Source organism: Lactuca saligna, chromosome 6 (assembly GCF_052625555.1).
Source record: "Lactuca saligna cultivar CGN05327 chromosome 6, ASM5262555v1, whole genome shotgun sequence".
In the NCBI taxonomy this organism is placed as follows: domain Eukaryota; kingdom Viridiplantae; phylum Streptophyta; class Magnoliopsida; order Asterales; family Asteraceae; genus Lactuca; species Lactuca saligna.
Window position 1 is genome coordinate 181561391 of NC_136422.1, and position 11564 is coordinate 181572954.

General features: G+C 32.2%; 1 long non-coding RNA gene across 1 annotated transcript; it reads right to left on the reverse strand.

The window, feature by feature from the left end:
- Nucleotides 1-6438: 6438 nt before the first annotated feature.
- LOC145001749 (uncharacterized) lies at nt 6439-8597 on the reverse strand. Its single transcript, XR_013661702.1, has 2 exons — nt 8558-8597; nt 6439-6944 (listed from the first exon to the last, which is right to left on the reverse strand). It is a non-coding gene; the product is annotated as an uncharacterized LOC145001749 (long non-coding RNA).
- Between the last annotated feature and the right edge of the window lie 2967 nt (nt 8598-11564).

Genomic DNA, 11564 nt, shown 5'->3' on the forward strand with positions numbered 1-11564 from the left:
TTATCTTGCCAAAATGAGTCACCACAAGAGCTTCTTCTTCTTCTTCAAGGGAATCAAAGCACCATTAGCACACCAAAACCACCAACAATAGCTTAAGAGCTCAAGGGGGTCGAATCTAGGATTTTTTAGTGACTTGGGAGTGAAAGAGGATGAGGAGAAGAAACCATAATCACCCCATACCTTTAAATACCCGAAAATTGGGTTTTGGTGCATCAGGTGCGTCTCACGTCATGAGCCTTAAATGCGCTTGGTCAACAAGTCAACGATCACTCACCCGAACAACTCCAACTTCAAACGGACATAACTTCTTCGTTTCAACTTTCTTTTTGACGTTCTTTGTATCCACGAAAAGGTGGCGAGAAGCTCTACACATCTATCAACTTATCCTCACCTTAAAACCTTCTGAACGAAAATCCAAAATTCATAAAGAGCTCGAACAACCACTTTACCGATTTACCCCTTGGCTCCAAGATACAACCCAAACTTCTGGATTACCTCAATTACATTATCCGCACCTAAATGGATCTAAATCTCTCTTTTTTAAAGGCACTTAGCCTTATGATAGCCCATCTTCAGGCGACAATCTCGAATTATGAAAGCGATTTGAAACAGGACGTTACATGTATAGATCTATACGAGGTGTACACTCCCACCTACGGTTTCTAGCTACAACCACGCCTGACATAACTTTCTTGTTTATTATCTTTATGATGTCCGGTGAATTATCATAGCGGGGCAAATATCTAGTCAAAATCTCGATTATGGGAAACTCATGGTAATAATGTTTGACAACCTTAATTAACCTACTTATAGGGGAGCGCTTGGTAGTAGTAATAGTATACATCATAGATACGAAATGGGTGATCTCTTAAGGAAAGATACTAAAGGGGTGATATCTTGAAAAGAAGTAATAATATACTAAGAATTATGCCAAAAATGGGTGAAAATATTAAAGAAGGGTAGAAAACTAATGATATCCAAATTAATCAAATACACCAATAATAAATATACTTAAGACCCTATGAGACACCTAGGAAAAGCATAAAGTATATACACAAGAGTGATGTCATACACCTTAAAAGTGAATAAGAGTGTAATATATAGAGAAAATTCATAACAAATACATCATAGGTTGGATCAAAAATCATAAAGATAATCAAATCTATAAACGCTTGAGATCTAAATCATAGGAACACAAAGTATCATGAAAGTATAAGTTCGTATTCATAAACAAAGATCATGTACTAAGGATCCTATATCAACAAAAGTATTTTCAAAACAAAAATTGTGAACTCACCAACTTTATGTTGACTGTTTTCAAATTTCCATGTATTTATAGGAAATCAAAGTGGAGAAGAACATAGGAAGAGCTATCAAATCGTGAAGAGATAGATAGGATTTTCATGTAATAGTCCCGTGTAATCACTTATTTAGTAATAAAAATATTATGTACTATTTGCTCTGTCTTATGGTTATGATATTCAATGAACGTCATACAGTTCGGCGTTTCCGCCGTCGGCCGAAGGTGTGACACTTAGTCCCTTACGTTTTTGTTAACTCAGACAATACCCAAATTAAACGTATGTTGCTCCCCACCGGACGTAAAAAGAGTAATTTTCCCTTAATAATTTCTTCTTTATTTTACTTATTATATTATTACTTATATTATTCATTCATTCACAATATTGTTTAATCAAATACACTACCTTACCACACACACCTTCAAAATTATTGGCTATAAACAACACCACCTCCACCGTTACCTTCGACAATCCCCACCAGAGACCACCACCAGCCAAACTAATGTACTCCTCACTCCCGGAATTCAATGATGGAATTAAAATCTGACCATTTTTACTTAAATATATTTCCAAAACCTGCAACCCCACCTCAACCCATCTTATTCTACGACAAGACTACAAATATTCTACTACAAAGAAAACCCTCATATGCAAAAATAAATAAATAAATAAATAAACTCTATGATGTAATACATAGATGCATGATTGATTCACAAACTCAAAAAACTTCCAAACGAGTTGCTAAAAAGTATGTGTAGCAAATAATCCACTACAAATCTAATACAACAACAAACTCTCTGATGCCATACATGGACTGCAAGTCTATTCAAAAAACCCAAAAGAAATCTGATTCAAGATGCAAAATCTGATACAACAGATGCACGATCGATTCAATACACCCAAATGCATCTGATACAAGATCGATTCAACAAACTCGAAGCCTGAAATTTGTGGTTTGATTAATAAAATATAAGACGAAGAGGAAGTTAATGAAGATTAAGGAAAAAAGAAGGATAGAGTTTGTGCAAGTTTAGGTGGGAGAAGGCGACGTTAGAATAGATTTTAGTTGTGGTCTTTCTGGTTTATCACGAAGGAGATGCGAGAATGGTGCAATTATGTTGTGTTGAATTGGGTCAGATTTAAAATTTTTGAGTTTTTTAAATATATTTAATAGTATAAAAACAGAAAATATAAATAATACAAATAATCAATTTAAAAAAAATATATTAGAAAAATAAACGTGTTATGTTTGGTAGAGACCAAAGACAAAAAAATAAAAATAAATAAATAAATAAATAAAATAGAAACTACAAGTTAAAAAAATACTACCGGACCAAACACACAAATTATCCCAAACTAGAAAGAACATTCATGTAATTTACTCATAAATAAAAATTTTAATTAGTAATATGAATCATAATCAGTAAGTAGTGTACCAACTTGATCCCAAACATTGGAAACGAAGTTGATATAGAGTGAGGCCAACAATTGCAATGTGCTAAGACATAAATGTCGATAGTGAATTTAACCTAAGGACATATACAAGTATCTAAACAGGTATAGAATCTAGAATATGAAGAATATTAGAAAAACAGGATATAGATATACTTGAATCAGTGAGAGTTGTGAAACACTCTCCGATTAAAGTATTTTAAGGGTACACTCAAAATCTCTAATCAGATGAAACTCACTGTTTTCCTAAAATGGAGAATGAAGAAGATGTTATGAAATTTGTACACAAAATGAATCCGAAATTGATCATATAATAGAAACTAACTTCCTATCTTAAAATTGTTATATGGTAGTTACAGGAAACAATTTCCTGTCCAAAAACGGTTATATTACCTGTCACAAAATAACATAAAACTGGGTCTATAAATGGATCACAAAATCAACCCCGACCAGGGGTTCTGCTCCTTGGACCTCACTCCCAGGGGCACTGCCCCCGGACCCCCGTCAGTTTAGGGACTTCGCCCCTAAATAGCAATATACTTTCAACAATGACAAAATCAAAAAAATGTGCACTCCGTACTATAATAATTTGTTCGATAATTGTCAAAGTGACATTCATCAACAAATTAATCCCATTCCACTTAAATAATATTAGTGATATAAAATAACCAACAAAGAATTGCACTTAGCACCCATATTTTAGAGAGAAAAAATAATGAAGAAAAAGAATTTGTAACATCTAGAAATAAATGGTATGACCTAAAACCTTTAAATTAGAATTATTGCATAAATAGTCCCTTAGTACGTTAGGCGTACTTGAGTGTACGCTTAGCATACTAGGTCCCTTCTTGGTCATGGATGTTTGCAGGTAGGCTCGGTGTACCATGAATTACGCAGGGCATACGCGTCAGGGATCAAAAACCCTAATTTATAGACTTGAGGCCTATATAAAAGACTTTAAGCCCTTTGGACTAAACCCTAGAGAGCCTCCACTGCCCTTGAGCGTCATTTCACTTCTGAAAGCCTTGAGAGACCATCTTTGAGCCTTAATTGAGTGCATTTGTGGTCTTTAGTGTTCATTTTAAGAAAAGGAGTTGGTCAAGCAAGCTTGGATTGAGTGGGTGCTTCAAGATCTTGCATTATAATCATCTTACAGAGCTCCTAGAGGTAAAAAGATTACATCTTTCCTCTTTGTTCTTTAGATCTAGCTAGGGTTTTTGTAGTTGGTCCCTTTAATGAATTTTGGACCTCAGTTGTTTGCTAGATCATCCCCATTCGATAATAAGTTCAGATCTAAGGTCCTTAGGCTATTTAGGTGCATAAAAATAGGATCTTGGTGGAGGTCTTGACCTTATGTGTGAGTTAAAGACTTTGGAAAGGTCTTAATGATGCTTTTGGAGGTATAAGGGACATCAAGGGCATAAAGTTAGCAACTTTATGCCTTAGGAGGTGTTAATGAACTCAGATCTAGATTCTGGATGTAAAAGAATGGAATAATAAACACTTAATGGGGAAAGTACTTAACTGGGACTTGCGTCGGGCGTACCCTGTGTACGCTACGCGTAGCCCTTGAAGACCCGGTACGCTGCGCATACCTGAAGGGTACGCTGAGCGTATGTAGGGAAGTTTGGGTCGTTCCTGTTTTAGGCTGACGAACTTTTGGGCCTCAATTGGGTTGTTGGGCCTGATTGGATTCTATGAGTTAGAGGCCTTTTCATCGGTTTGGGCCATGGACTTATCGGTTGGGCCTTATTAGGCCAAGGTGCCCATTAAGGATATTGGACATAGACTTTTGGGCCATTTTCAAAGAAAGGGTGATTAGGCCTTTGGGGTAGGGTTTAAAGGTTGGCCCCTTCCTTGGGATAAATTATGGACCAATCATTGATTATATTATTATTGTTATTATTCAGTTCGGGAGGTCGCGGATCATTACAAGGACAATATTTATTTTCTGTGGATGGAGGTGAGTCTTCTCACCATACCCACGGGTCTACGGCACCAAGGCTGGCCCATTAGGTGTTATGTATATGTGCAATCACTCTATGTTTTGAAGAGAAGAGAAAGCCTTGAAGAAGAAGGAGTGGGAGTCCAAGCAGCTTTTAGATCTGCGCATAGCTGAGTTGGAAGCTTCTTATAGAGGTATAAAGCTTCAAACTCTACCTCTCTTTTGTTATCATCATCCTAATAGAGCATTTTAGGGTTTTGTCCCAAAAATGTGGAGACTTGATGAGATCTTGAACTCCAGAGACTAGGACCTTCCCCTTTTTGGACATATGAGTAGTGAAATGTCATAAAAATCCAATCTTGGTGGTTGGAATCACTCCATGCATGAGTTATGAGCTCCTTGAGACAAAAGAGTGCATATTTTGAGAGTTGGTGACCATTTCAGCCATGCAAAGGCTTAAAGTCACTAACTTTATTGGTTAAGAGCTATTAGAGAATCTGGATCTACGATATGAGCCAAGGTCTTAACCGTTTAAGACCAAATGAGTGAGAAAGAGGAAACTGGAGAGTACATCGGGCGTAACTTCCAGTACGCTCATTGTAGGGCCGCGCATCCTCGATACCTGCTTGGCAACCGAGTACGCCTAGCATAGGGATTGAGTATGCGTAACCTACTCCCTACCATTGACTTTTGTTGACTTTTAGGGCTTGGTCAAATTGTGGACTATTAAGCCTATGGAGGGGTAAAATAGTCTTTTACCCTTCTGTGAGTTTATAGAAGGGTTAGTCTAGCTTCTTGAGTGCCATTATTAATTAGGGATAATTATTATATGTGTTAGGCGGAGACTAGACCGTTGGTTAGAGTTCGAGATTTCCGAATACAAGGTTTTCACTTGCTAGCTTACGAGGTGAGTCTTCTCACTATACTTACCATGAGTGGTATCTTTGTGTAACTGAGATGTCTTATGTGCTTATCTGTATATTGAGATATCCTGCTATTTGTTTGAGATATGCATGATGTGTTTTGTATTGAGTTGATTAGGTTGAGGGACTAGTGGGTCCAACTAAGCTATGGGACCAGAGGGTCCCACTGAGACACATTGACCAGTGGGTCTTATTGAGTTGAGCCTCGAGTGGCTAACGTGTTGTGTGGTATTTTAGGGAACTCACTAAGCCTTGTGCTTATCGTGTTATGTGTTATGTGTTTTAGGTACTTCTCAGGATTACGGGAAGGCGCCGACTTGATTGTACACACGTCCGAGATTTGAGTTATTTTTTAGAGGATCCTGGATTGTTATACATTCAGTTTTTAGGATATGTGTTGGATGATTTGATACTGTAAAACTTTTGGAAATGTTTGAATTGAGGAAAATGTGTTTTCTTTAAAATTTAAGAATTTGGTTGGAAAATTTACGTTGTTACACTATTTTAAAAAAAAAAGGACAAGTTCCTATAAGGCAATTTTTTTTCTTGTCTTCTTACGTGGGACAAAATCCTACAACATACAAAAAATTATAAAATTCGAAGTTATACCATGATCCAAGTTCGCTTTGATTGCGGACTATGTCTCTCAGCTTACATAAGCTACTTACCGACTATCATTTTTTGAAGTAATAAAATTAGATAGTTTTGCTCTTGATATATAAATCCTATAGTTTTACTACTCTTCCTAGCAAGGGATATATGTACATGAAGAAAATATAATATTATGTAGCACAAATCAAAAAGCAGTTTGAACATATGTCATAATCATATTAATTTCATTTAACATGGATTTAACAAAGCATAAACGTAAAATACATACAATCATACACGATCATATATACATATTTATACACTAATTAAAACACACATAGTAACATGGCTCAGTGAGTGAGTTGGACGAACTCAACCAACATTATTCTATCACAAGGATGTGTACATATATACCTTATCCATGTTTTTAATGCATATACCACACAAAGGTTGATTTTACAACTATTTACCAGATCCAGGACGCTTAGCAAACCCATAAAAGTGGTGAGAATCTATTCCTTTTCCAAAGTCATCATCAAACCCGTCAGCATGTATAGGATGTTTGTCCATGATTAGTTTATTTTCGTTAGAAACATCTTTTGTTGTGTGGCTACTCATTTTCCGAGGGAGATCTGAACCAGATTCAGTGGTTCCTGTGATCAACATTAGGCCAAGAAAGAGTACAAACCAATTAATCTTAATTTCCATTTCTTGATATCTTTCCACAAATTCCTGAAAAAAATACAATTAACATTATGAAAGAATAGATTTCATATGTTTTCTTCATTTAATATTTTTTACTAGGCATGAGACTCATGTATTATATCAATTTATTTAAAAGAAAAAACTAAATTTAAAATCTAAACATTTAAAAAGTTCGAATTTATAATAAAAATGATAAAAATATTGAATTATAAAAATTAAAGTGTTTTTTTCTCTAAATTTAAACAACTAATGTAGATAAATAAATAAATAAAATTAATGAAGCTTTAATTTAGTAATTTTGAAATTAAAAGGAAAGTTTATTAAGAAAATTAATATGCATTTATTGTTGAATTTAATTACTATATGGAATTTAATAAAATAGAAAACCACAAAATAACATATGAAATAAAAATTAATTCAAAATAACCATAAAATGACATATATTAAATTGAATGAGAATGTGAGAAATAACAAAAAAAAAAAAAAAAAAAAAAAAAAAAGACTATATTTCGAACTCATGGTCAAGATCCATATACATGGGATTATCTCGAAAAGTTAAAAATATATTGAACCCGTAATTATAATAAACCATAAAATTTAATGATCTTTCATATAATTTATTTCTTGCGTCTATATATAGACAAGGTGCGAGATCCGTGTATTATACGGGTTCGTTTACAAAAAAATAAACATTAAATTAAAGTATAAACAGTAAATTAAAGTATAAACATAAAATGTTTGTTAATGTATATAAAAAAAAGGAATGAATGTATTTATTGCAATTTAATATTATATATATGATATTTAATACTTTACATATATATAAGTATATGTCTTTAATTTAAAAAATGAAACAAACCAAAAATTGATAAGTGGATAATATTTATTTAAAAAATACTTTAAAATGATAAGTATCAAAACTCATGAGAGATTGACATGTGGTAAAAAAACATTGATTTATTAAGAAGGACAAGATCAATACTCTATACATAACTATTATTAGATGAGGTTGGCTAAAAAGACACCCTATATTGCAATATGGACACCCTAATTAATTTTTTAAATATTTTTTTTTTGATTTTTTAAAAAGTGATCAATAGGGTGTCCAAGAGGTGTCTTATTAGCAACACCCTTATTCGCATCACTTTTCTGTACTAATGGAACAACATGTGAAATACAACATTTTTATTTAATAGTCATCAAGAAATTTGCCAAAATACCCAAGAATATTCCAAAGAGAACTAGAAAAAAGATCACCTCTTTGATAATACTACGAAATTTTACCGATATTTTCTACCAACAACGGTTGTTATTTCTATAAATCCTCACATAACTTAAAAAGAATAGTCAAATGGCATGGATCAACATGATTTCCCTCTCAGCTGTGAAAGATGATAATATTGACGGCTATACAAGATGAAAAACTTCCATAATCAAAATTATCTAAAGTTTTTACTCTTTTAATTTAATACACCAGCATGTTAATCTCTTACGGTTTATATGAACACAAGATATACATACAATTTTATAATTGATGTAATATGTATTTTCTACCAAACTGCATGCCCTTGATTTATGCATATAGAAATGTATAATAATGCAATGCAGTAAGTATCAATAAAAGAGTAAGAATCGCATACCAGAAACTATTTGTTTATTGAAGAAAGTGTGTTATTGACAAATGGCTTCCGTTTGTGTTATATAGGGGATTTTTTTTATTCATTTTGACATTTTTTATCCGCATTAAAATTAATAAAATATTTATTAAACCTAGTGGCTTGCACTCACGAGATGCATTGAAATCCTAGAAAGGATGAAAAGTTTCAAAATTAATAAGGTAATATTTAGATATTATTAAATGGAAACGAAATACAGTAAATTTTCGTAGGCTAATATTTCCACGGTACTATTCAATACTGAAAATGTATATAATTATTTGTTATAAAGAAATTTTTTTTACTGATATAAAAAGATGGATTTGTGGACGGACATATTTAATGGGATAATGAAATGTCAAAATGAATAAAAATGAATTAATAGTGTAATATATTTCTCACTTTATAAACATTTAGTCTTTAATATTTTTGTATACATTTAATCCTTAATATATATATATATATATATATATATATATATATATATATATATATATATATATATATATATATATATATATATAGGGTTAGGTTCATGTGAGACCATTTGATTTTGTGAGATGGGAAGACCAAATCTTGACCACTCATCCTAAATAATCAAAGGCTGACATTAATTCAGATTAAACCATAAAATAGGCGGTGACAATTTTGTAAATTAATGGAACTTTGGGATTAGATCAACACACGGAGGGGCATGAATGGAATTTTGCATTCTTTTTCTTTCAACACACAAAAACACCCGGTACGAACCCTAAAACCCATTTGATCCAAATCTCGATCATCGTTCTGCTTCCAAATCTCGATCATTATTTTAGACTTTGATTCTGATTATACCTGAAATTCATCTTCCGATTCTTACACGAAAACCACTCGATAATCAACTAGAACATTAAAAATCGTTTGATTTTGAATTTGATATCGAATCAAATGGCTCATTCTACAGATTCTAATTCTGACAACTGCTATTCCAAGGAAGTATAATACTACAAACCTCTTGTTCTTACTCAATAAACCTATTTGTTCTTATTATAGATTTTTTTTTCACTTTAAATCGTTGTGTGTATTCAATAAGTGTCTAATAATCGAGATAGTTCACTAGCGATTTATATGTCGAAGTCAAAATGTAATGGAATATAGCATTATAAAGCATATAATCTAAACCTAAATCTCAGTGTGTGATTTATATAGAGTCTATGTATCTAAATGTTAACTCAACAGAGTGTTCTAATTATTCCCCATTTCATTTGATCTAAATATTCTTAATCAAAATCAGCAAAGATGTTATGTTATTCTAACTAATTGTTCATCATATAATTAGATTTAGATCCATAAATTGTTTAATACTATAGATTTTGGTAACACAAATCTCTTATTATGATTGTAGTATAGTGTTTAGCCAAAAAAAAAAATTTGTATTCCAGTGAATTTTATGTTGATTGATAACTAGAAATTTGTTGTTATGTATTTATAGAACTGTGATCAGATTATATATCATAAACTAATATGAATTTTAATGGAATTTGTTGTTATTGATGCAGCTAAAAAAGTGCAAACAAATGCAACTGTAAGAAAAACAGGGAAAGAAATTTATATCGACATAGGTATAAATTGTGATTACTTTTAGATTAAATATTATAATTGTTTTTATTAACCTCTAAATGCTTTTAATAAATATTCTAATTGTTTTTATTTGATAATTTTCTTCATACAGATTCAGCGAGTCAAGATAGGGTTAAAAAATGTATGAATACACTTTCTTTCAAATAATTCATTAAAAAAAAAAAACAAATGTTTAGATTTATTTTTCTAATTGATTTTAATTGTTAAATTTCATGACAAAAGATTTGCAAATTGTAAATCGAAAAAAAAAAAAAAAAAAAGGTAGATTTTATGTTGACTGATAAATAGAAATTTGTTGTTATGTATTTATAGAACTGTGACCAGATTATATATCATAAACTAATATATTGTAATTGATTTATTTTTCTAAGTAAGTTATTCTGAATATTCTATTTTTGTTTTATCATATATTCTAATTGATTTTAAGTGTTAAATTTCATGACAAAAGATTTATAAATTCTAATGGAATTTGTTGTTATTGATGCAGCTTAAAAAGTGCAAACAAATGCAACTGTAAGAAAAACAGGGAAAAAAATTTATATCGATATATGTATAAATTGTGATTACTTTTAGATTAAATATTATAATTGCTTCTATTAACCTCTAAATGCTTTTAATAAATATTCTAATCGTTTTTATTTGATAATTTTCTTCATACAGATTCATCGAGTCAAGATAGGGTTAAAAAAGGTATGAACACACTTTCTTTCAAATAATTCATAAAAAAATGTTTGGGTTTATTTTTCTAAGTTAGTTATTCTAAATATTCTAATTTTGTTTTATCATATATTCTAATTGATTTTAATTGTTAAATTTCATGATAAAAGATTTGCAAATTGTAAATCAAAAGAAAAAGAAGGCGGATGAAGGAAAATCAAAGAAAAAAATTAAAAAAAAAAAAATGTAACGACCCGTTTCCGGTATGTTAATTAATTTGATTTGGGCTAAGTTTTCAAGAGGGACTCGGCGAGTTCTAGCCTGACTCGCCGAGTCGGGTCGCGCATCTTGTGCACGCGGGAGCCGGCGACTCGGCGAGTCCATATCCTGGACTCGGCGAGTCCGTCCGTCTGGGTGAAACCCTAACTCCCCGGGTTTGCTCACTATTTAAACCCCATTATAGCCTCCATCTCGTCACTTTCCCCCTGAGAGCACTGTGAGAAACCCTAAACCTTCCTCTTGTGAGCTTATAAGTGATCTTGTTCCATTTTGTGAAGGGGTGAAGAAGGAGAAGAAGAAGGAAGCAAGGAAACGAGTTCTAGTGCCAAGATCCAAGATCAAGTGTGAACTTATTGAGGTATTTTCGGAGTTCTCTTCTGGTTTCATGTTTAAACTTCCATTAGAACTCTTTTAAGGGCTATTTGATGCTTGTTCC